Source organism: Dermacentor silvarum, chromosome 4 (genome assembly GCF_013339745.2).
Source record: "Dermacentor silvarum isolate Dsil-2018 chromosome 4, BIME_Dsil_1.4, whole genome shotgun sequence".
NCBI lineage: Eukaryota > Metazoa > Arthropoda > Arachnida > Ixodida > Ixodidae > Dermacentor > Dermacentor silvarum.
The window spans coordinates 37,477,287-37,502,415 of NC_051157.2; the positions used below are offsets into that span (position 1 = coordinate 37,477,287).

A 25,129-nucleotide genomic window follows, 5' to 3' on the forward strand; every position below is an offset into this window, starting at 1 on the left:
TTCAATTGTGAACCTTGCGTGCTTCTCTGCTATGCAGCTCTGTAGGTGTTCGTCTTGTGTGCTTCTTCTCATGACGTACGTTATTGCAAAGAAGCCAGCTTTACGTTAACGCTTCCGCCTGACGATGTCTTTTCACGTGGCAATACGCGCTATGGACGTTTCGTAAAATATTGCGCAACGCGCAGTCATTCATCGAGGAGGCATTGCAAAGCCGAAGGCTTGAAAAAAAAGGCCCCTTTTACGGGTAGATACAAACAATTTTCTTGTGACGCATAATTATTAAGCAAGAATCAATGTCCTTCATTGAATGAATTGTAGTTGGCTTCTATTGTCTTAGTAACAATATTCCAAGCGACTGGCACTGAAAATAAATGAAAGATCATTTCATGTTTTCACGCTGCTTACGCTGCCTATTCTATGCCCTTTAAAGAACACCCACAAAAAGAAGAGAAAAAAAAAAGACAACGACGCTTTTGATCGGCGCACCATTTAAATTTTTCATAGGGCGCACCGAGAGCGGAACCGGGCGCAGCGCAACGTGACGACGGGCGAGTCATTGCCGTTAACGAAAAAAGCGCTTAGCCGCTGTTGATTACCGTCATCGTCTCGAGGCTAACTAGACGCTCGGCTGAACAAACACAAAGTACAAGATAGCCACCAGGCGAGGCCGCGCTGTTACGAGGGCGTTGATTATCAAAACACACTTATCGCGTGACGGGTCGCGGCTTCGTTCGACGCGGTACTTATATACGTATATCGCGACGGCTCCATCAAACCCAGGGTTGCGTGAGCGCTCGGGGAAACGCGTTGTTTGTTCGGGGCCCACGTTATCCTTTGACTCGGTCCTGTTTTTGTATCCCCCCCTTGTACGTGTGGGCCACATTCCGCGAAGACAAAGGAGAGAGAGAACACAGAAGAAGAGCCAGCGCAGAAGTTTCTTGCCGATAACCGCCGCGTTGGAAGTGCTCGACATGAAGGAGCATAGCGAAACCGTTGGAGAGCGAGGCATACACGATGCTGCGTGCCAGGGCGCCACGGCAGGAGAGGCGAGAGCGAGGCCCGGTGAAGGGGCGGAAGAGAGTTCATCGGGAGTCCCCTTCTTCCGACAACGGGACGGCCTAAACTGAGCGGTGCTGGCAGCCTGCAGGAAGCGCTCCTCCTCGGATGTGCGCACGTTTGTGCGTGCGTTCGCGCGCGCTTGAACATCGGCATCGGGGCAATCGATCGCGCGGTCTCGCGGCTGGCAAAACACGGGAACGATGTTCAGAAAGCAGCAACAGCAAATATGAGGAACCCGCTGCTGTTGCGTATATAACTCGACGTCGTCGCTGGCGCGGCCGCTGTTTACCTTGTCCCCGAGAACTGCGCAAGTGTCCGCCCGTCCATGTACCGCGGTGAACCATTGATCGCGGCCAGCGAGCTTCGCGGGAGAAGTAGCTGTGCCGGTGGAAGTAAGAACGGGGAACGAGTGAAACGAGTGAGGTGGACTTCTCCGACACGCAGAACGCGCTCGTCAAGGATCGAGCTGCGCGCGGACAAAAGCAGTAATTGGCCGCCTCGCTCACCACCGCTTCGAGAAGCCGCGTCGGTTTTTCTCGGTTCCAGCAGGCCGCTTCTAATCCTGACTTACTACGCTGCCGGGCTGCACGTTAATTGTTTTCGCCGTGCACCCTGCAACATGTGCGGCCCCCGCGGTGGCTGTATACCGAGCAGCCTTGGTGCCGCTTCCGCTAGAATATCTTGTAGCGGTCGCCCTATACGTTTGTCGATGTCCGGAAGCAAGGTCCATTGAGGTCGATCTCCGCCGGAAGGGCGGATGAGAGACAGAGACCGCAGAAGAGCGTACACGGTTGAAGATCACGATAGAATTTGTCCAACGCTCACTCGGCAGTCTTTCGCCGCTTTTGTTCGATAAAGGAAGTCGTACAGTGCCTTTATTCTGTCCACGTGTCATCGATTACTCGGCCGGCCAGCTCGCTTTCTTACCAGCGCCTGAGTCTGACTTCCGAGATCGACTTGGCCTGGCGGTGTGGGGACTGAGACGAAAAGGGGGGAGTTGTGACATTTGCCGTGCATGACACACTGGGCGAGAATCAATCAATAAATAAATAAAGAAAGAAGGTTGATAACATAAGGGTGTTCTGCGTCCCTAATCTACACCTGATTTAGGATAGACGTTGCTGTGGAAGGCTCCGAATTAATTCTGACCCCCTGGAGTTACTGAAAGCGCACTTAAATATAAGTACAGTATTTCCCACACGTAAAGAAACAAAAACTCATAATTGTCATTCAGTCAACATAAGTTGAAAATTTATTTTACTTCTGTACTGAACCAGTTCACCCAGTTCACCCAGAGTGCAGTAATATTACGCAGAACATAGTAAATTGATTATGACTCCTAGGTATAGGTAAGGTTAAATAGAGTTTAACTGGAGAAGTTGGAAGCAGTACGCCTCCGGCAGCTCCTGTTTCACTTATATGCAACACATAAATTCCGGTTAAAATAACAAATAATAATAATAATAAATAAAAAGAACACACTAGGACACACACACACCCACATTTGCCAGAGAGAAAGAAAGAAAAGAAAAAATTCGAGTCATAACAACGAAGGCGAGTCGTCCCTAGTATTCTCGCACATGCCCTTACTAATAAAAAAAGTATTTTACTGCACTAAAGGCTGTTCTTGCAAGGCCACTAAGTGGACATGGTCCAAACAGCGCGTAGGCTATGTCCTAGACCGCTACTCCACACAAACATGACGCGAAGCTTGAACAATTAATTTTATAAAGAAAGTGTTTAGTGCCTGTCATTTCAAGGCGAAAGCATTGAAACAACGTTTCCAAACTTCATCAATTTCGCAAGAGTTTTACTAAAAAGGAATGTATACCATTTGGCGTTATAGGATTGCGTTTATGAACGCTTCATTAGGGTATGGTCTAAAATTAAAGGTTGATGGTAACATATTATGACGACGTTTATGATGAAAGAGAGAACAAAGGAGGCGCTTTAAATCTGAGCTGCGATCTTTTTTGTCTTTAGGAGTGGGCCACACTGCGCATGGCTCCAAGAAACTGCTGGATTTATTTCCACCTTTTGAAAATCTTGCATGGAAGTAAATGTTCGGGCACTTTTTTAGGAGGTGTCGAAATGTCAAGAGTCAACGAGGTGTTCGCACAGGTTAGTCAGAAAGAAACGAAAAGCTCTTTGCAGACATGTTCAACGTTGCAGAATTATTCATGAAGACCAACGAAGCTATAATCTATTTCTGCCAAAGAGGGCCTTGGTACTGTTACGCGCCGCGCACTCTGTACACTTTTTGGTTCGCGGGACCATTGAACACACGCCTCTGTGAATAGCGCGCTCAATGTTGTGAATGTTTAATGGCGTCGGCTCATAGAGAGATTCAACTACATCTGTGCAATGTTTCGAATCAAAATCTATATTCCCCTGCTTATATCGATAGTCTTTAACTTAACGGCGCTTATAATATATTGCTGATTTCTGGAACTTCCGCCTAGTTGATCCATATACACGAACATTTCCTCGAAGATACTGCGCCGTGTCCATACTACTGCAAGGTTTCATTTTACTCAATTTTTCTTGCTGTCTTTCATTCGGCTATTATATTATTTCCACGTGATGTTTGTAAAGCGCTCCAAATAGTGCGGATTTGATAGTTTCTTGTGACTCCCTTAATTGCCTCACATATCTAATTTATCCAGTATGCTTTAAAAAGTATCCGCTCTATTTTCCTCAAATATTTATATCTATACTACTATTAACTCTCTCGCAGTGCGGGCGGCCGCTCGCTTCGCACACACTATTTCGAACGCTTTTCTCTGCTGGCTTACGACCTATTCTAGCACTCCTTGACATCCTCGCTGCAAAACCATTGCCTCGGTGGCAAATTGAACTTTCGCGTGTCACACACAGCGCGTTATAGACACAAACTTGACTCACGCACGCCTATAGTCAGGCTGTAGTCTGTCGTGCTCCTCACACTGTGCACTACGGGCCTCGCTTCAGCAACAGCGCGAGTCATATACTTCTCCACATCCCGTTAAACACATATCTCTCTTTCACTTCCAGCAACTGCGCACCACGCACTGCGAATGTCAAACTCCCGGCTATATAGCGTGTGCCTTAACAGAGCAGTAAGCGAAGTTCTGCGAGTTGCCGCGAGGTCCGTTTATCAAATGCGGGGTCTGCACTCTCGCCTCCGTTCGGATTTTCTCCGGGTTGACGGTCACACAAAGACCGACGCAAAAGGAGGGCGCCTATATATGCGACAGTTTTGGGGAGTTCGCGCGGCGACGCCGTGAATGCAAACTGCCGCAATCGGCCCGTACACACCGAAGCTGCACTTCGGCGCTCCCCTTCTCCACTCTCTCTCTCTCTTCATTCCGAGGCTCACAGCGGCGGAGCCGCTTCTTTTCAGTCACGACGCGAAAATGAACGCGCTCGGCACGTCACGCCGATTCTCTCTCGAGCGCGACTATTTCGACACAGGCTCTGCGGCGTAGATAAAAGATCCATGAATCAAGATCCGCGGAGACACGTCCGCCGCGGATCTCCTCCTCATCCCGCCACCACCCTCTCTTCCTAGCCTCCCCCATCAACCCCTCTTGCCCGAACCTCTTCCTTACCCCCCTTTCGCCATCAGATAGCGGCTCGCAGATCCGGTACTGGGAGAGAGGGCCGCGTCAGAGAGCGCGCCGCTGCCACGCTCACGGCGAGGCGCAGAGCGCGCTTGCGTAATTAGCCCATTAAGGCTAATTAGTTCCGCTATTATTAATTGAAGCGTCCGATTTATGACGGCTTATCGAGAGCGCGAAAAGATGGGCTGTGCTAGTGCGCGGTCTTGCTGCCAGCTCTCTCTCTCTCTTTCTTGATTGAGAGAGAGAGGGGGAAGGCGAGATACGTGAATGAAGAGCGCCTGCATCGAACGCGCATTGAAAGAAATTGGCGGCGAAACTCGCCCGCGACATCGTCGAAAAGTAAAACACAATTGCCTGCTATATCACTCTGGTGCTTCTTCTTCTTTGCATGATTGCTCAGTAATTTTAAAACCACTGCAGAAGGCTGCTGTAGGATTGATGAGGCTTGTTCACGGATTAAACATCGGTGTTCGCGAGCAGGCAGGTTGTATACTCGTTTATTCTTTAGCCGTTACCTCATCTGGCTCGCGCTACCGAAGATATTCACACCTAAATAGCTGTGCACACAATCAAGGTTCCAGCTTTCGTACAGCGTGCGAAGTGCACGACCCCTCGTGAAAAGTGAATTCTTTGGCGTGTGTCCTCAAAATATTTCACCTTTCCGAACTGCCGCGCGGTTCAGCCTCGTACGGTATTCTAAAGACGGAAGGTATTTTAGGTTAGCGCAGATATGTGAAAACTATACGTGGCCGGTATCGCCTGAGAATGCGTCGCCAAAGGCCTGCGCACAGGGAGTGTCAAAGGGGTGAGGCTCCCTTCCCCCCTCCCCCCTCCTACATTCTCCCATCCGAGCCTGCTTAGTGGAGGAGCGGGGGCGGAGACGCGAATTGAGGGCGCAGTCGTTACCTTCGTGTACCATAAACGCCTTCCATGGTCGCTTTTGCCTTTTGTTGAGCAGGGCACTGCGTTGTCTACCAGCTATGCTTCAATTATTCAGCAGTGGTCAAATGAATGTAGCTATTAAATAGATGAAGACAGGATGGCTAAGTGCAAGAACATTTACTCAAGTCATCCATGTTGGTATGCCGATCGACTTGTTAGTGTTAATGTCTGCTGTCTTGGAAATCACAATGCAAGATTTTTGTGGAGGTTGTTTTGCATTTCTAGGAAGACGTAACTTTTGAAGTGTCCATGCTAAGGAGTTCGGAAAACGGAAAAGGAACCCACACATTTATATGACTGCGCGACAATAAACAAATTGTGGATTTAGTGCCTGGTGCATGGCTGCAGGGCATTTAAAGAAAGCTGTGTAGAAAATACACGTTGCGCTAGAGCCTGGCGCATTAAAATGTTGAAGTGTGATAAGCGATTATTGAACAAATCATAAGTATTTTGTGATGGCTTTTCATTTCTCGTTGAATACACACGAAATGTCCGGGGTGGATAGTACGCAAAAAGAAAAAAAAGAGAAAAAATTACTCCATCTCCCGCTAAAGGGAACCATGTGTGGATGCGAAGCAGCGGGGAGATGGTTAGCTTGAGCGGGAGATGGTTTCGCGGCAGCGGCCCGAGCGCTCTTCGCGGCGCTGCACAGGAGAGAGAATGAGGCGCGCGCACTCCGTAATTTTAATACCGCGGAACTACCATGGCGCCCCCAGCGGAGTATGCAGCTGTCGCACCACCTGTCGTGCGCACCGCTCCGGATTTCTAGAGGAGAGAAAGGGGGGGAGGAGCAAGGAGAGGAGAGAATGAGGAGGGGACGCGCATACGCTGTGGGGGTGTGGCATGCGGGCGCCGCTCCGTACAGTAGAGGATTCCTAGAGGAGAGAAAGGGGGGGGAGCGTAGGAGAGGAGAGTGACGGGGAGGGGACGCGCATGCGCTGTGCGGGTGTGGGACGCCACGGGAGGGACGGACAAAGCCCCTGCCTTAAGCTGCTTCGCATCTCAAAAAAAAAAAAATAACCGCCCAAGCACTCCGTAATTGCTGGTTAACACCATACTCCGCTGGTTAACCAGCGAAGCTGAAACGTGCGGCCCCGGTGTTTATCACATGGGTTAATCCCGATGGATCATTAAAGTCCTTTGCTCAATTATTGGTTACGGTGTTTCTTAACGAGGTTATACACACATTCGGGAACGACGAAGAGAATGACGTCACTGACGCTATATGTCCACAGTCCTGCCACTGTCGCATTGCCGCTTGCGCTTCTTCAAAATTAAATTGCTTCAAAATTAAATCTGTCCGTCACAGTAAGACAATGAATGGCTCATTACCAATGGCTCATACCGCCGTAAACGCGGCCAACCCATTACGACGACAGAAGAGAAGTAAAATTCTACGCTGGAATGATGAGAGGCAACTGAGCCAGCTGTGGAAGAAGACGACGACGATCGAGCCCTTGCTGATGATGACAGTTGTCGGCGTACAGGCGACAGACAGGCGAATCGGCTAGTCACATACAGATTCGCTGTAATAGTGTATGAAAGGGTGAGGGGGACCGGGCGGTGCTAAGATGTGGCCCGTAAAGCGTCGTTGACAGAGCTATCAGCCTAAAGGTCGCCACCAGACCGCACTGCGGCTGAAACGAATGCCGCGGGCATGCCGCGTCCATACGACGACAAAATGGTTCCTTTTCTCGCGTTTCTTCGTGGCCAGTGCTTTCTTCAAAAAGACGTGGTCACGCGCGAAGTATATAAAGTAAGAAAGAAGCGGCACGCTCGCATAGAATATCAGGTCCACCAAGACGCGGCGTACATAACGAGGCCCTCCCTGCTTAGCATGCGCACTGGTGCACAAAGAACCGCGCGCGGGACCCCATCTTTGATCCGCCCACACCGTTGCCTTTGCAGGAGAGACTCGCGTTGTTTGCCCGCCGATTCCAACAAGCATTTGCTCTGCTCGGTAAACACGCTGACCGAACTGGACGCAGAAACAGCGCTGCGCGCGCGAGCGCGCGCTAAATCTCTTCGTATAAGGCAATGGCAAGATACGAGAAATCCCACCCACACAAGTGCGCGTTATGCTTTCCAAATGTCTGGCCGCTTTCTGTGGGTCAGGTGGCCGTTGTTTTCGCGATGCCCGAGAAGCAAAATAAGAGACTCAAAACGTTCGCTCACTAGGCATGCCGTACTGTGCTGTCTGAACAGCATTTCTTTTCACTTTCAACGCGCGTAAACTGGTACTTGTTCGTGATTTTCTAAAACAACAAGACAACCTTTAAGCTACTGCTTTCCGCACTGAGATCGTCTACTAGACAAATAAAGGAAAATCAACAAATAATGCATGGACATAACTGAGATTCAGTTATATCGGTTAACATAGCCTTAATAATAGTTCTTTATTATTGTGAGAAGAGCGTAAAAAGTCTGTTAATCAGACTGAATTTCGTTTAGCCTGCGAACAAACAATTCGCGGGAGTCTGGGACTGAAAATATTTGAACAAGGAAGATCGGGTTCTGTTCGGATTGCTAATTTTTTTTCTTTCTTTGTTCTGCTGTGAGAAATAAAAGAAGAATACGAAGTGCAAGCTTTTCAAGACCTTTTAGAGTGTTGCTGTTTTGGGGTTTTTTAATGTGGCTTTTTCCATCACATGCGTCGCGGCAACATATCTGAATGTCAAAGATATTTACAACTTAAGAAGTTTCCTGCGCCGTACAATACGTAGCACATTTATTCGTTCTGTGTCTGTATGAGAACATATATCTCTGTTCTTACACTTTCAACTCACGTTCCGCTTTATTTATTAAATTCTGAGAGAAATATCACAGCTATCTCGATGAAACGGAAAATGTGAGTCTACGTGGGCTTCTTTCGTTATAAGGGCTCCTTGGGAATTATCTCCTTTGGCGTCTCCACACAAGCTAAGTCCTTCGGTAACATTCTAGACAGGGATAGTCAGGGATTTGTTATTCTTCTAATGGTTGGTTTCGTGCCATAACATCCTCCGAAACTAAATCCCGGCTTGTTACACGCAGGTTTCAGTGCAAGGGATCAGCCCGACAGCGTGTAGTGAGTCTGTGGCTGACTCGAACCACCGGGGAGCGCATACAGTGTACGCAGGAACCATGAGACAAAAAAAAAAAAAAAAAAAAATATGTGGATCCCACGCGCTATGGGAATCGGCTTGAGCAAAGCTTTCATTGGTGTTTGCGACGAAAGCTGTTCTTGTTTGACGACCACTTGCAAGTACATAGCACACGGGTTTTAGACACATTTTCGCCGTGAAGCGCCCCGCTCAACATATACGCTTGCAGCGCTCGAAAGGATCCCATGCGGGACAACGAAGGAATGGCGGCTACGACGGTGTGACGATGTCGGCATGACGAAAGTGCGATAACAACACTGGAATAACGACAACGCGAGCACGATGGTATGAATGAATGTATGACGCCGATTCAATGACGATATTGGCATGACGACAAGAGAGTGACGATGAGGGCATGATAACAGTATGACGACTAGGGAACGCCGCCGACGATGACGACTGCAAGATTACGGCGGCGTAATGGCGACGGCGTAATGAATAGCTGCCGCGCCAGGCCGCCTCAGGTTTGCAATGTAGCCGGTGCTTGTTTTCTCTTTGTCAGGTACCGAGGGACAAGTCGGGAGTGCCAAAGACTGTTTTGCTACGCTACTACATTGAAGCTCTCAGCCAGTTGTCTAACGCCAATGCTTACTCGGGTCTTTTTTTTTTTGTGCGTGTGAAGCATTTAAGATGGACCATTAAACTCACATCTGAGGGAAGAGTATTCATGTTTCAGTAGATACCATCACACACTGGTATCGCAAGAAACGAGGCAGCTGATGCTCTGGCGGTGTCAGCGCACAACCTTAACTTCACTGATGATAGTTTACGCAAATTCGACGACGCTCGACCTCGTATACCGTTATATACGCCGTCACCTACATCGCTCACACCTGGATGAACATGCCGCCAAGAGATCGTACTCTACAGCAATCTGTGGCCGTGCTTTCACCCGCCGCGGTAGCTCTCCATTGCTGAAGTTACACATCAGGTGTGTTTCTGTCGCACATCGCCTTAACCGACAAGGACATGCGCCGATCCCTTCGTGCCCGGCTTGGGGATACTATAGCGAAACGCTTGAGCGCTTGCGTTTAGAATGCCGACTTTCCACAGTTGTCGCTGTGTGCTTCTGAGCAAGTGCCAGCACCTTAACCTTGCTCGAACTACGCTTAGTGATTTCTTGTTTCCGAAAGGTCGTGCTTCAACTCGATATGAGGATAACAATTCTTGTCAACCGCGGTACCATACTCTCGTCAGTAATTTGCTTACTCAGCGTGTGATGTGTCTTCTTCTTTTTCGTATTGTCCTCTGAACGTGTGGGCGCGGTATTTCCTTTAGGAGACAATTGCTAGCCCGCTTCTCTTTTTCTGTTTGTGGCCGATATATATATATATTTACGTGATTAACAATAATTGCAACAACTATAATAATAATAATAATAATAATAATAATAATAATAATAATAATAATAATAATAATAATAATAATAATAATAATAATAATAATAATAATAATAATAATAATAATAATAATACCTGACCAATTGTGCAAGACAGCAGCCAGTAGCGCAAAAGTGTCGGGAAGAGCCAAAGAAAGTCATACAGCGATCTTCCTCTGCAACGCTACCATTTGGTGATAAACGTGATGTCTCATGGAACACGTCATCTATTAACATGTGGTATGTTTTCTTGAATCTAGCTCATTTTTTTCTACTTGTCAGCAGTGGTTTTAGCAAATATCTTTCCTGTGAAACGCAACTTCTGTTATTTACAAACGACTTATTTCGCGCTGTTGATAATGGTTTCGTTGTCGACTGTATTTTTCTAGATTTCGCTAAGGCATTTGATTCAGTCTCACATCAGCTACTCTTTTTTAAACTTGACAGTTTGAACCTCGATGCCAATGTCCTAGGTTGGATTAAATGTTTTCTTTCTAACCGCTTTCCATATGTTTCGGCTAACGGTCATGATTCTTCTTTCGCTTCAGTAACATCGGGGGTACCTCAGGGGTCGGTTCTAGGACCACTACTCTTTCTCATATACATCAATGATCTTCCTACCCAAGTTTCTTCTACTATAAAACTGTTTGCTGATGATTGTGTAATATATCGCATAATTTCTAACTCCTCTGACCGTACTGCATTACAGACTGACCTTGATAGTATTTCCCGCTGGTGTTCTGATTGGCTAATGAAACTTAATATTAACAAGTGTAAAAGCATGCGCGTGTCTCGAGTGCCTTACTCAACTAATCCCGCTGATTACACTCTTAATAACACACCCCTAACCGCCGTGACTTCTTACAAATATCTCGGCGTCATTATAGCCCAGAATCTATCATGGACTTTGCATGTGAACTATATTATCAACAACGCTAACCGCATGCTAGGTTTTTTGCGTTGCAACTTCTCAAGCGCCAATACTACAGTAAAACTCACACTTTACAAGACCTTGGTCAGACCCAAACTTGAGTATGCCTGCTCAATTTGGGATCCTGGCCAGCTAACACTAACAAACTTTTTAGAGCTTATCCAGAATCGCAGCGCCCGGTTTATAATTTCTAACTATAGTCGTTATTCTAGCGTCTCCGCAATGAAAATAACTCTTGACCTACCAGACCTCGCTCTGCGCCGACAGTGTTCTCGACTGTGCCTCTTCCATAAAATATTTTACTTCGATCTCACACTTAAGGAAGAATTACTACATCGGCCATCGTACGTGTCATCTCGCATTGATCATTCCCAGAAAGTTGGTGTACCCCTTTGTCGCACAAAAATCTACTCTGACGCACTTATACCAAGAACCTCGGAAGACTGGAACCACCTCCCTGCCTCCATCACCGCCATCTCTGACTCCAAGAATTTCAAGTCCGCCATTAATACTTACATTTGTTCTTGCCCCTCCTCTCTGTAAAGCCTTCGGGCGATTGAGAGTACGAAAATAAATAAATAAATAAATAAATAAATAAATAAATAAATAAATAAATAAATAAATAAATAAATAAATAAATAAATAAATAAATAAATAAATAAATAAATAAATAAATAAATAAATAAATAAATAAATAAATAAGCCCGTGTGCCTATAGTCTAGTGAGCACAGTGTGGCCTAACCACTACCCGCTATGTTTACAGTCTAGAAGAAGCCATATATATCGGCTCAGCCTCGTGCTTTGGCTCATATACTATGCTTAGTAATCGTCCAGTTACCCCTTGCATACGTAGTCACGGACATGGGTAGCTATGACTTTTGGCATCAAGAAATGACATACGACATCGATAGAGCAGTGGCGTGGTGAAATACAAATGTTCTTTGTTGCGAGCAACCCGAGAAGCTTTATTGTAATCTCGCGTGGCAGAGAAAAAGCGTGGAACGCGATAGCATTCAAAGATCCCTGGTTGCTTATCAGGCATTTTTCTCGTATATTCAAATTAGAATCGGACGCTATCATGGCTGTATATGTTGTGGTGCAGTCGAACTTTACGATTTTTCTGACGAATTTTACTTTGATAAATTCAATTTTGTTCACTAATGTCTTGCGCCATGCGAAGGGCCTGCCCGGTTGAGGTGGTTGGGGATGATATGGTTCGGGATTATTATTTCCGCCAACGACGCCGGTGAACTCACGCCGACAACGATGCCGGATTTTCTGCGACACGAAGCCCTTAACGCTCTCGAGTGAAAATTTTATTAAGAAATGCTCATTTATGCATGAATTATACTGCACATGTGGCAGGCACCGCCAATTAGGCTTGCTAGATAACGCAACCAAAGTAATGAACGGATATTAGAAATCTCGAGCAACGAAAATAAAACCGTGAAATCATCGCGATAATGGAAGTGTGGCATCTCTCTCTCTCTCTCTCTCTCTCTCTCTCTATATATATATATATATATATATATATATATATATATATATATATATATATATATACCAGAGAGAGATATTATTCGTTGATTTTCCGCTTTACAATTTCTGCTTTCCCTTTCTTCCTCTTATCCAGTGTAAGAGGTGTTCGATATCGATAGGTGAGACCGCCCTCTTTAATGAATTGTCATCTCTTTGTCACGTATTTCTCTTATTATATCCATAACGCATCAGCTTTAATACCATCTTCCATGGCGTCTTGGAATGGCCACAGTTCTTTATGCCTTCAGCTTCAATATCCGCTGCGTTCTTGCCCGTGCTGTCATCATTTCTTCTCCTTGCGCGGCTAAATCTTCTCTTATTCTATTTTGTACCACGGAGATAATGTTCGCAAATTTCACCATTCATCAAATGCGATAGTCCTCCTTCTGCGCTAATATTGTATCCCTCTCGACTTCGAATGTTCGAGTTCGAAACGGTTGCTGTGTGTTTCGTGTACAAGCTAGCACATAGTAACAAGTTCACCTACTACGTATTTTTCAATTATTGAAGAATTTTTATCCCTTTTTGCTGGGGCTAGACCTGCCAATTGCTAAACTGATGGGCTTTTCTTTTTATAACGTTACAAATCCGTGAGTGCCAGGTTACCGGAAGCTACTGTTTTCTTAAGCTACCGTTGTACTTGTTGCCGCAAACGTCAGTGACCAGCGACGCCGATTATCACGGAACACGTCTCCAAAGAAGAAGAATCGCCTCGGAAGCAAATACAAGATTCACAGAACACGCAATCATCGTATCGAAATGACATATGCTATTCGTCGGTTGAAATGACTTTAGTTCCTTAGACGCCGCTTTAGCGTGTCTCCCACGCATTCACGTAAGTATTTAGGAGCAGCCTTCAACACGAATGTCGCCGCCTCGTTTCACCGAAGGCAATACACGGGGCGATTCCCCCCGAGTCTCGCACAGCATGGGCGCAGCGACAACAACAATGTGCGCTGTCCTGTCTTACACGCGGGTGATTATACGCCGACGCCCAGGCGGTTCGAGACGTCTTGTTTGTATAACGCTTCGGGCATCGCGATGACAGAAGCTTCGTTGATTCCACGCGACCGGAGATTAAGGTGGAGAAAAGGCGCGGAAGGAGAAATTAACTGAGGGGCGAGCGGCGCGCTTGCGGCAATCAGTGCCCGCGACCATGCCAGCAGCTCGGCGGGGGGGCACGCTCATTAACGCCTCTCCCCGGCGGGAAATCACCAGGCGGGCCGCGGTTCGTTCCCACGAGGGGTGAGGGGAGGGTTGGTGCGACAAGAAAGGAGGGTTTAGCGCTGTCCTGGACTCGGGCGTGCGCAACCGGTGCAGAACGCGCGCCGCAGCTTTGGCGCTACGCGAGCTCGCGCGGCGATATTGCGAGTGCGCGCACTGCAGCAGCAGCAGCAGCAGCGGCGGCGGCAGCAGCGCCTATATTGAGGCGGCAGCGGCTGGCGTCGTCCCTTCCAATTTCGAAGGACTCGGGCGCGCAGCCGGTCGAGCGAGAGCGCCGCCGAAGAGCGTCAGCTGGGACCCCGGTGCAAGAGCGAGCGAGCGCCGGCACCACGCGGCGTGTCCCCGCTTCGCGAGCCATGCGTCGACGCCGCTGTCGCTCAGCGCGCGCGAACCGTCTTGTCGCGTAGTGCGTGCGTTCGCACGACTTAGCCCCTCCCTACCCCAACTCTTTTACCTCCCCTTCTCTTTCCCATATCCTCTATATCTCTGCCAGACTGCCGGTATCGAATCGGGCCGTGTACATGTCGCTCACGCTGCTTGCTGGCAGTGCAGTTTTATGGGCGACAGGCCCGCGCGTATGAGCACGGCCGCCGCCGCCGCCGCCTCGCCGTATTCGCTGCCGACTCAAGATATTCCGCCGCCGAGCCGCGCTGGCGGCAAGTTTTCGCCCTGGCCGGAACTTTGTTGTACGCAGGTTGTGCCGTTGTTTGCTTTTGATTCGCTTGCTGTTGCCCGGTAAACAGCCTGCACGTGTGTCTCGTTCTTTTGCTTGTGACGTCGTATAGGAGCTGCCGCCTGCAGGTTGCCGCGCTTTTTTAGCCTGCTGAGCAAAAACATTCTGCTTTTCTCGGGGCAAAAACGCGAACGGCCCGACTAGCATGAGCGCCGCCGTTCCCTTGTTGTAGGAGAACGCCATTTTCGAGCTTTTATTTTGGGGAAAGGAGAGGGCGGGGAGAAGGCATGCTGGAAAGGTGCTCCTAATTTCCCCGTGAGAGCTATCATTTTTCCCCTATACTTCTTCCATGAAAGGCAAGCCCGAGAATAATAAGTTGCATTATGTTGCAGTTTACACAGTGTGTAGGAGAATCACCGTTGTCCGAGGATTGATCGCTGGCAGTACTACACTTGGAGCACCTTAGTTTACATCACGATTGTAATGCGGGCCCAAACTTAAAACGCGAGAAACAAAGCTACCCTGCATAGTTGTCCACGCATGTCAGCCTGATCGTTGTCGTCGTTGCTGCTGTCATTCGTTGACTGCGAATCGTGAGAAGTTTGACAGCTAAAGTCCATCTTAGCTAAGAGGCGGGAGAATATGAAAATATCAACCCGCGAAAAAGAGGACGTGACAGAACACAAGGAAAACGCGTAATGTTGAGGAGGAAAGCCGAGAGCAATGAGGAAAAAAATTACATGCATAGACACATAAATATATGCAAGCCCACCGCCCGCGCCCAATATGCGTACTCATGCTCAAAGCAATAAAGAAGCACCAAACGAGACCTCTTCTTTGACACGGCCACCTCTGTGGCCAGCAAGAAACGCAGGGTATCTATCGCTCGCTTACCGCCATGGCCCAGCCTCAGTGCTAGTGCAGCGGAATCGTTCAAAGCAGGAATACAGATACCGACCACCACAGACCGTGTCGGGGCATAAGTGTTATTATTCCACCGGGTACTCTGTATTTTACGGTAGTGTCTCAAGGGAAGCCGGCCGGAAATCGTTCAAAGCTAGCTCAAGAGCAGGTTCTTAATTTTTGTGCGAGGCAGGGCCTCCTTGAATTTTTTTCTCTTCAGCGTCATTGGGAGCGTTCCCGCTTCTCTCTCTCTCTCTCTTTTCTTTTCTACAGCGATATAGCTGTTATGGTCTTAATCCCCTAGTCGTTTTGATATCCGCCGATGCCGCCTGTGCATGTCGCTGGCATCCCAATGTGATTTCCCAGAAGACGAAAAAAGAAAGAGAGAAAGAGAAAAAAAAATATTTACAGTGGCTCACGGAGGACTAGAGCTTCACACCCATACATTGCCAATCCTCTGACACACTCCGCCGATGTTGCAAGAAAATATACGGCGTCTGAACAATATTGTGCGTGGCCTTTTGAGCGCTCATTAAAATGAGTGGTTGACGCCACGCTCCGCAGCTTATCAGCGCCGAGATAAAAGAGTATAAGCAAAGCTACAATGGCAAGAAACGAACGGAAGGATATAAAAGAGGAGGAAGTAAGACCCAGTCTCTTTTCTTCTGGACCACCGGGGAGCGCAACCTACACAATCGAAGAAGCTTCTCGGATTAGAGGCACCACTAACTATAAAGTCTTCTTCTCGAAAGGAGAGTGCTCGCGCACACCTGCGAATGTCTACTCAAACCGATACCGCACGACACAGTTCAATACGTAGTGAATGTTAATCTTCAATGCAGGAGCAGCGCCTCAAGGATGAAACTGATTTGTGATAATTTCATTGAAGGGAATCATGTTTTGCCAATCGTCGCCGATGTTGAGCTACGTATTATAGGACCGCCGGGACCAATCGGGATGGGGGTGGGGAGGGGGTGTTGGCTTAAGGTGCTGTCACCTTAAGTGTGACAGCACAGATGATGCCACGTGCCTTGAATCACGAGGGAACACCACCCTCTCAATGCTGTCTGAAGGCACATTCCACTTTTTCAGTTTAAGCAGAGAAGTTCGAGGATCATCTTCGAAAGGTGAATAAACAAGAGAAAAGTGCGCCGCAACTCCGACTGTGGTGATGATTCCAGTTATGATGACACTGGCGATGATGTGCATTGGGTCTTGTGCGGCCAAACGCTGCCTTGCTTAAGGCATGACGGCTTCACTGGCCATTGTTGAGACGAACTTTGCATGTGAGATAAAGAATGTGTGCCGATGTTCATTCGCTAATGGATGTCGCCAAAGGGTGTTGTCAAAGCGTGTCATTTCGCCAAAGAGTGTGAAAGTGTCATTAGCTGGTGGCTGCCACTGATCTTATCGATCGGTTTAATATATGTGTATGCCACGAAGGCGACGATCATTAATACCTTTGTTTCACTGCCGGCCTTAACCGTAGTTAAGCTTAACAACGGTCACTCACTTAATCCCCGTTAACCTTAACCGCTGAACGAAAATCGAAATTGTAATCATATGGAAGGCGTCACTTATGTGCAAGTGTAGCTATAGTCCAAGCAAAGTACGAATACTGCTCTGTAAGTGCGTGCAATGCAAAATGTCCAGAGGACTTTACTCTCCTCTCCGAATGGCGCACGTTTTTGGTCTCTCCTTATAGGCACTTCTAGAGCTAAGCTATGTTTAGGCCCAAGAACGCCTGCGGCTCCAGTTATTGATTAATTAATTCAGATCCATGCCTACGGGCGACTGCGTATTAATACAGACCACCTGGAGCTCGTTTTCTTGGGACAGAAATCTCAGTACAGGTGCGCTTGCATTTTGACTCCACAGGAATAAATTGCTACAATACTGTGACCGACAACTCAAGTCCTATAGCTGGGCTCCGCCGCTAGACGACGTATCAGTGGAACCACGGAAAGTGTGCATGGACTCGGTGCGTCTCGTCGTTTTCGGACATCGCAACATGTGCAAGAAAAGGAAGTGCGTCGGTTCGAACCCTGAACACGAAAGATGTGTCCAGTAGGAAAGCCATACGGTTGATTGTTTGCGTTCTCATACACCACTAACGATTCCAAAAAAAAAAAAAAGAATTTTGAGATCTAGAGACTCCAGAAAGTGTCTGTTTATGGGCTGCCCATGGCTCCTTGCTCTTCGATGCTGACGAAGAAGTATACACAAAAGCGGCGGTCTGCAAATTCGCTCGACTGGCCCCGCTGCGTTTAGGATCACCCGCGGGTTGAAGTCGGACGTCGCAAAGTAACGACGGACACCTCTATTATCGCCATTTTCGATGTCGTTTGCAGCAGCAGCAGCGGGTCAAAGGCCGCCTGCCGAGTTTCCAAAAACCCCGTGACGCAAGGCGAAGTCTATACTCACTCTGCCCGCTATCACGTGGCGTCCGCGCGATCGGCGTCGGGATCCCCCCATCGGCCCCTACGATGGAGACGTCGTCGCGAGGACCGGAGGCAAAGGGGGCGGAAGGGGCGCAAGATTCTCGCGCACGCCGAAGTCGTTCGCTCCCTAGCTCGCTCGCGGGGGGGGAGGTAAGGAAGAAGCAGTGGGCTTCTCTTCTCGTGGCGTGCGGCGCGGCCGGCGGCGCTTAATCAACGTGGCGGCGGCCTGCAATTTGGGTCCGCCCATTTTTTTCATTTCGGAGCAGCAGCGGGCCGCCCCCATTATCGGATTATGGGCGCTGTGCTCTGGTACTCGGACGGGAGAGAGGGAAGGAGGGTCCTCTCTTTCCCCACCTCGGAGCGCGTGCATTTTTCATGCGCTCCACGACGTCCCTGCCGGTCGCGGCCGACGGAGCGGAGCGTTTCGACTCTCGTCGATGAAGTGACCACTTGGAGCGGCCGGCTGCCTCTTGCCACACGAACGGGGGGCGCACACATTGCGATCACTGTACTGTGTACTACGTTTCAGAATGTGGAGGGTTGAATTTTTGTGTTATACGCAGAGGTTGATAGCGTGCATTAACTCTGAATCCGCTGTTTCCAGAGCTCTTTAAAAATTCGGTGCAGGCCATCGATGCTACGAAGCGCGCTTTAAGGCACGTGACTACATGCTGGAGACTGTTTCCCAGACTGAGCTCAGACAAAGTACGTTCGCACGATCGCGTTATTTCTTTATTATTGGCTGACTGCATCTATGACTGCGCAACTGGTCTAAAACGTGATTCTAAATCAGTGCGAGCATATTTTCTCGAGAAGTGGTGCTCCTTGAATACCAAAGGATTCGGGAGAGAGCTCAAATGTGGTTCACGGGCCCCTCTATATGGTGAGGCGCAGGAGACGAGAACCGCTGTCAAAACAACGAACATGACCTCTGTCGTGGTGTCCGTAGTCACCTATCAGTGTAAAGTCACGTTATATGCTCGCCAATTCAGATGAAACGATCACCAGATTTGGGGAGATCGATTGCTCGTCGCAGGACCTAATATCAACGGCAGAATATCCGACGGGCAACGTCGCCTTTCTTTTATGATGGTCAGTTGTGAGCAATATAGGAAGCAATTTAAATGTAACCCTTGCAGAATAAAAAAAAAAGAAGTACATGTATATACTATTGCGAACAGCGCCAGAACGGGACAAAAAATAAGGGTGCAAGCGAAACGGGCGACCGAATAAGGGACCACACGACAGCGATTGTGTCGCGTGGTCCCTTATTCTTTGTCCCGTTCGCGCGCTGTTTGCAATAGTGCGCTACCATACCAATAAGCCCGGCTAACCACCATTTTGAAAAGCGCATATGTATAGTTTGTTTTTCTTTCCTTCTTTTTTTTTATCGACATGATAGAAGGAAATATTGGCTCACAAATACGGCGACGGCTACTCCTTGGATCTTGAACACGTGGTACATTTACATATATAGTAACTGTACCATCTGTCGTTATTCCCTAACAAGGCATAACGGAATTTTCTACGCATTGCTTGTCTCCATCCCTCCCCCCCTCCAAAAATAAAGATAAGATAAAATTATAATAAAATGTAAACGCGTTCAACAATGTCCTTGAATTACGTGTGAACGCTTAAAGCCCATCCTATTGCCTAAACCTATCTTTGCCTTTGTCAAAGATAGGTCCACCGATCAAAACGTAGGCCAGCCTTTCTGAGGCAATTTATCCCTGTTTATGTAACTTCTACATACCAGAGTGTGCTACTCCGTCTGTCGGCCCCCTTCTTGATTTTGAAGGAACTGCGCGTTGGCTGAGCGAGAATTATTGTTCTGGGGGTTCGTGTAGGTGCTAATAGGTGCGCGCATCGCAAAGACGTTTGGCCCCATTCACAAAGCTTTTCTTTCGTAATTTTGCTTTGCCATTGGCTGTCCGCCTTCGCTAATGCTATGTCTGGCATCCGGATCGGCTAAAATTCTTTCTTACGAAAAATTCTAGCAGATAAGAAGTTTTTGCGAATTCCGGCCGTTGTTCTATAAGAAGACGGCGGCGTCCGTTGTGAGAGCTTTCTGCCGTCACGTTCAATGATTTATGAGCCGAAGGAATCGCTGAAGTATGCTGATTCTTCTTTGCAAGTGTTTTACCAGTTGTCTCACTTTTCACTGAGAGAAAACAACGTGCTCGAACCCGTGTTCCAACGCATTCCAACGCCCATGGCGTCGCTCAGAGATTATGAGACGGTTAGCGTGTCATTTTATTGAAGCAAATATTTAGAAGTGCGAACACGGTAATCTTCTTACCATATTCACGGTATGCCACATGACGTGCCGCCATCTTCTTACTGCACTTGAGACGCTTAATCCGTCGTATTTCTACGCACTGAGCCCTATAGCAGTGCACGTCAGTCGCAGTGAAGCAAATAAAGCGAGGACTAGCTCACCAAAACACAAACAAAAATCCGGTAGACAGCAAGTGTTTTCCGAGTATATCTTGTAAATATTTGTGAACGACAGCTCACCTAAAGCTTTTGTAATGAGAAACCATTTTTTCAATATTTTTCTTCCTTTTCCTCATTTTGGCAATTTGTGCTTGTTACGTTATTTCAACAGTAACTTCCTCACTGGTGAGTTTCCGCTGAACTTTGGTAGTTTGCTGAGATCGTACAAATGTGGTTTGTAATATGCGTAAGAAGTCGCTAGAAACGAAAGGCGATCTTAGCGGGATAAGCACGCCGGTGTCATTCATTCATCAGCGTTCACGAATCTTCGCACACGCCCGTGAGCATGCGTGTGTGTGTGTGTGTGTACATGCGTGTGCGTGCGTGTGTGCATGTGTGCGTGTGTGTGTATGCGTGTGTGCATGGGTGAGTGTGCGTGTTTTTTTTATTTATATGCAACTGTTGTGCACAGATATAGTGGGTTTATATAATTTGTGTATACGAGTATAATGCGCTTCTTCTCGTGCATCTGTCGGGGTCCATGCGCATATACGACACCGGAGAGTAGTTGCTAAGCTCACTGTATTGTGCCACCGTTATTAATCATCCTCCTCCATTCCCAGTAGTGTGGAGCAGCAGGCCAGAGGCATGCTTACCCGATTAATATCTCCACCGTTCGTCCCACTATAATCACTTTTGTCACAGTACCGGCGTGTTTTATATACGGAGAAGGACGGCGTAAAGGAGGGAAGGAAGTTTTGAGGACAGCCACTATAATTCCAATCAGAGCATGTTACGTTGTGTTAACTTGTTTGCCAGGTTCTCTCTCTGAACATGAAAGAGTGAATTGGATTTCTCACATTATTCCCGGTACGGAATCCAAGAACACCTTCTTTCAAAAACATTCGACAGCAAAGAAATTGACTGACTGACGGATGGACTTTTAGTTCATTCTTTTGTAACATACAGTTTGCACACACTGAGTGGACCCTTAACCCTAGGCTAGTTAGTGTCCAATTTTTTTAAATGGCAATTCGACAGGTAAACAGCATTGAACAAAATCAAATATACAATCATCAGATATGAAATAAAATCGTTCGTCCACAATCAAGCATACAATTTTGATCAAATATCAAATCGGACATAATATCAGTCAAGTTTAATCAAATATAATACAAAATCTAATCTACAATATGCAAAAGTATTTTCAGAAGAAAAAAAAGAAGAAACTTAATATACATGCAAAAATGCAAATGAGACACATTTCAGAAATATCTGATTACGTCAGGGAGTTTTTAATTGTTCGATGTAGTGTTGTTGTAGTGTGTTAACAAAACGAGGTGAAATGTTTATTAAAAGATGGAAAATTGTTCCAGATTTTAATACCACAGAATTGTAGTAGGCGTTCGCCGTGTACGTTATTGCGACAGGGATTTTTATTTATTTGTTTATTTATTGAATTATTCATTGAGTACTGCTAGCCTGAATTACAGGACTTAAGCAGGAGTGGGTTACACTTTTCGGTACAAATGTACCTGAACAGCAAAAAGAGCACACATACAAGCAAACGGAACTGGAGAAATGCGATTGGTGTGTCAAGTACGGCACTGAGTACAATAATAAAATTTCAGATGGCATAGTTCATATGTGAACACGTGTGGGGACGCATTAGACAGAGCGTTGCTCAACACTTGACAATGTGAAAAAAAAAGAAAAAAAAAGAAATATTTGGTTAGATGCGTTAGACCTGTCAATAGTGGAGCATAGTATTAAGAAAATATAACTGAAAAAACATCAAATAAAGAAAAGCAAGAGATAAGTGCGACGCTTTCATGGAACGTTGCTAGACCATTGACGATAAGACACTATCATTTCACATTTTGAAGTGTGGCAGTGAAAACGGCAACAGAAGAGCTCTCGATTACTTCTCTGGGCAAACGATCCCAATCACGGATGGTACGGGGGAAGAAAGAATTCATGTAAGTGTTAGTTCTGCAAGAAATTTCGCTAACTTTTTTTTGAGTGGAAAGAACGAGTGGAATGCTGTGTAAGAGGTTTCAAGTACGTGCTTTCTGTCGATTCCAAGATTATCATGGTATATCATGTATAATGTCTTTAGCCTTTCGCGATAGCGTCTTGTGTGTAGGGAATTCCAGATTTGCGGAAATTAATAGAGCGGTTGGCGATATTTTGCTGCTGTATGAATTAAAAATAAACCTAGCTGCCTATCGCTGAACATTTTCTAGTTTCCTTATTACCAAAAGGAAACTATTTCTTATTTCAATTACCAAAAGATAATTGTCTAGTACAACGAGATGGCGCGTGAAACAAGGACATATGAAACGACGACTGTAACTGACAATGGTGTACACATATGTTACTAGTTTTATTTCCATAAGAGGTCGAAGGGCAGAATCCGTAGCTTCATCTTTAAAGCAGGCGCGCCTGCTCTTAACAACGACCATTGTTAACGAGGCTCTTCAGCTGCATTTACGGCGCCATCGTCGCTTTGTTGGTGTTCAGCAAGCTTCACACCACCGCTAGGAAGCGAGTTTCCAGTGCAATATTTGTTATGTCTGCTCATTCTGCGTCTACGCGCAACCCTTTGGCCCTCTGTCTCATTCCATAGCGTTACCGCACCGAGGTACGAGCGAGTCTCCCCGCTCGACTCTCTGCCGCTTGTCAGGTTCAGGTTCGTTCTTCTTTCGCCAGGCGCTTTGTGAGTACACACGCTTGTTGGTATGCATGTTTGTGCACACCTGCATTCCCATTGCGTCATCGCACACCGGCGTGACTTCGTTTGTCTGACTTCGCTGCGCGGAAAGAGAGGCGGGGCCACGTATGTATCCAAATCACGATCGTGTGACGCCATCGTTCTGCATTCACAACGATATTTGTTTTCTATGCCTTACTCGCACTGCATGGTCTGTGTTTTATATGCCTTACTCGCACTGCATTTCGTTCTTTCTTCCTTTCGTTCTTTCTTCCTTTCGTTCTTTCTATTCCTTTCGTTCTTTCTTCCTTCCTTCCTTTCCTTCTTTGTCGTTCCTTAGCGAGCTGTTCTGTTAGTATGCTTGAAGTGCCTCGACAAGATTCTTACTTGAAGCCTCAGCTTGCTTGGTGCAATTCGCGCTCGACTGAATTCACATTGCATCGTCGCAAGTCTACTTGTCGCTTCGTCTGTCTGGCACGTGTAAAACCACTGCACATGTCTTTTTATAATAGCGGCTGGCGAAAAGCAAAACGTCAGAGCGAAGCGAAAGCAGAGAAGGGGGGGGGGGGGGGGGGGAGGGGCGACTGGGAACTGAGTGACACGCTTGAACTTTGGGATGACAGGCACGTCACTTCGCCGTGACGTCAAGGGCGTGCAGAAAAGGCTGCAGTGAGCGATTCTGTACGCGACATTGTTTCGGAGTGCTCAGCGCATTCAGCGCTAAGGCACGTGGAACGAGAAGAGTGTAGATACAGCAAGCGCTGATTGTAGGCACGAACACCGCCCCGAGGTCGTTTGTGTTGTGTCTCTTCGTCTTAACCCCTGTGCTGAATTCAATCCACTGTGCAAGTGCCGTATACAGTACCAGCGACTTCCGCTCCCGTGGGATGCAGCGCACCGCTGAGCTGCAGGCGCATCGCCGTCCCGCTTGGCCGGATAAAAGAGCCGCGAACCCTTTAATTTGCAGCCGAAAAGCTTCCGGCAACCAACGCCGCATCTCCTCGTCGTCGAGAGAGCGAGGGACGCGCGGTCATCCCCTCCCCGACTCGCTCGACTCGGTGCCTTCCTCGCTCGTTGGCTCCGCGGTTCTGTCGAGTTTTAACAAGCGTGACCCAAAGCGAGTCGCCATGCTGGCGGAATGAGTAGGTCAAGTTTTCGAAACATCGTCCTGCATACGTAGAACCGTTAATACTTCACGCGCGTAAACGAGCCTACACACGTATATAAAAGCGTACAACTTTCCTAAGAACAGCACTTTCTCGTAGAAAATATATAGGCATGTGTGTGTGTGTGTGTGTGTGTGTGTGTGTGTGTGTGTGTGTGTGTGTGTGTGTGTGTGTGTGTGTGTGTGTGTGTGTGTGTGTGTGTGTGTGTGTGTGTGTGTGCGCGTGTGTGCGTGTGTGTGTGTGTGTGGGGGGGGGGGGGGGATTGGTGATTTAGCCGGCAATAGCCGGAAAGAAAATAATAAGGAAAGGAAGCGGGTGGTGGGAAAGAGCAGCTGAAGAAAACTGGGCGGCTGCGTGGCGCCGGGACTTCGGTTTACCACGTCATGTGCATTACGAGACATGCAAGTCGCTTATGCTGTCTGTCTTCGCGTTTTTGAATTCGGCCCAAGATCTCCTGAAATTCGGCAGCAGCGTAGAAATTTCACCTGGGAGGAGGAGGAGGAAGCTTTAATGATTTGAATTGAATTGAAGTTTATTTTACCACATAAGTACACTGATGCACATAGCGGCTGCGGTAGGGATGACGGGATAAAAGCTGCATACCGGCAGCTTGACTGGTCCCACCTCCCCGTGAATAATAGGCAGCAACATGCGACATATTCATTGTACATACTTGTGGCGAGATAAAAAATGCATACATACATACATACATACATACATACATACATACATACATACATACATACATACATACATACATACATACATACATACATACATACATACATACATACATACATACATACATACATACATACATACATACATACATACATACATACATACATACATACATACATACATACATACATACATACATACATACATACATACATACATACATACATACTGCAAGATCATAAATGTCGCAACTTTAAGACGGTAAAGAATACTTTTCAAGTGACACAAAAAATTAAC

At 47.2% G+C, this 25,129-nt stretch overlaps 1 protein-coding gene across 1 annotated transcript in view; it reads right to left on the bottom strand.

Annotated features, from left to right (window-relative positions):
• LOC119449793 (carbonic anhydrase-related protein 10-like) overlaps window positions 1–25,129 on the bottom strand; it is a 105,000-nt gene that overhangs the window by 35,131 nt on the left and 44,740 nt on the right. The gene's annotated exons all lie outside the window — the stretch shown is intronic.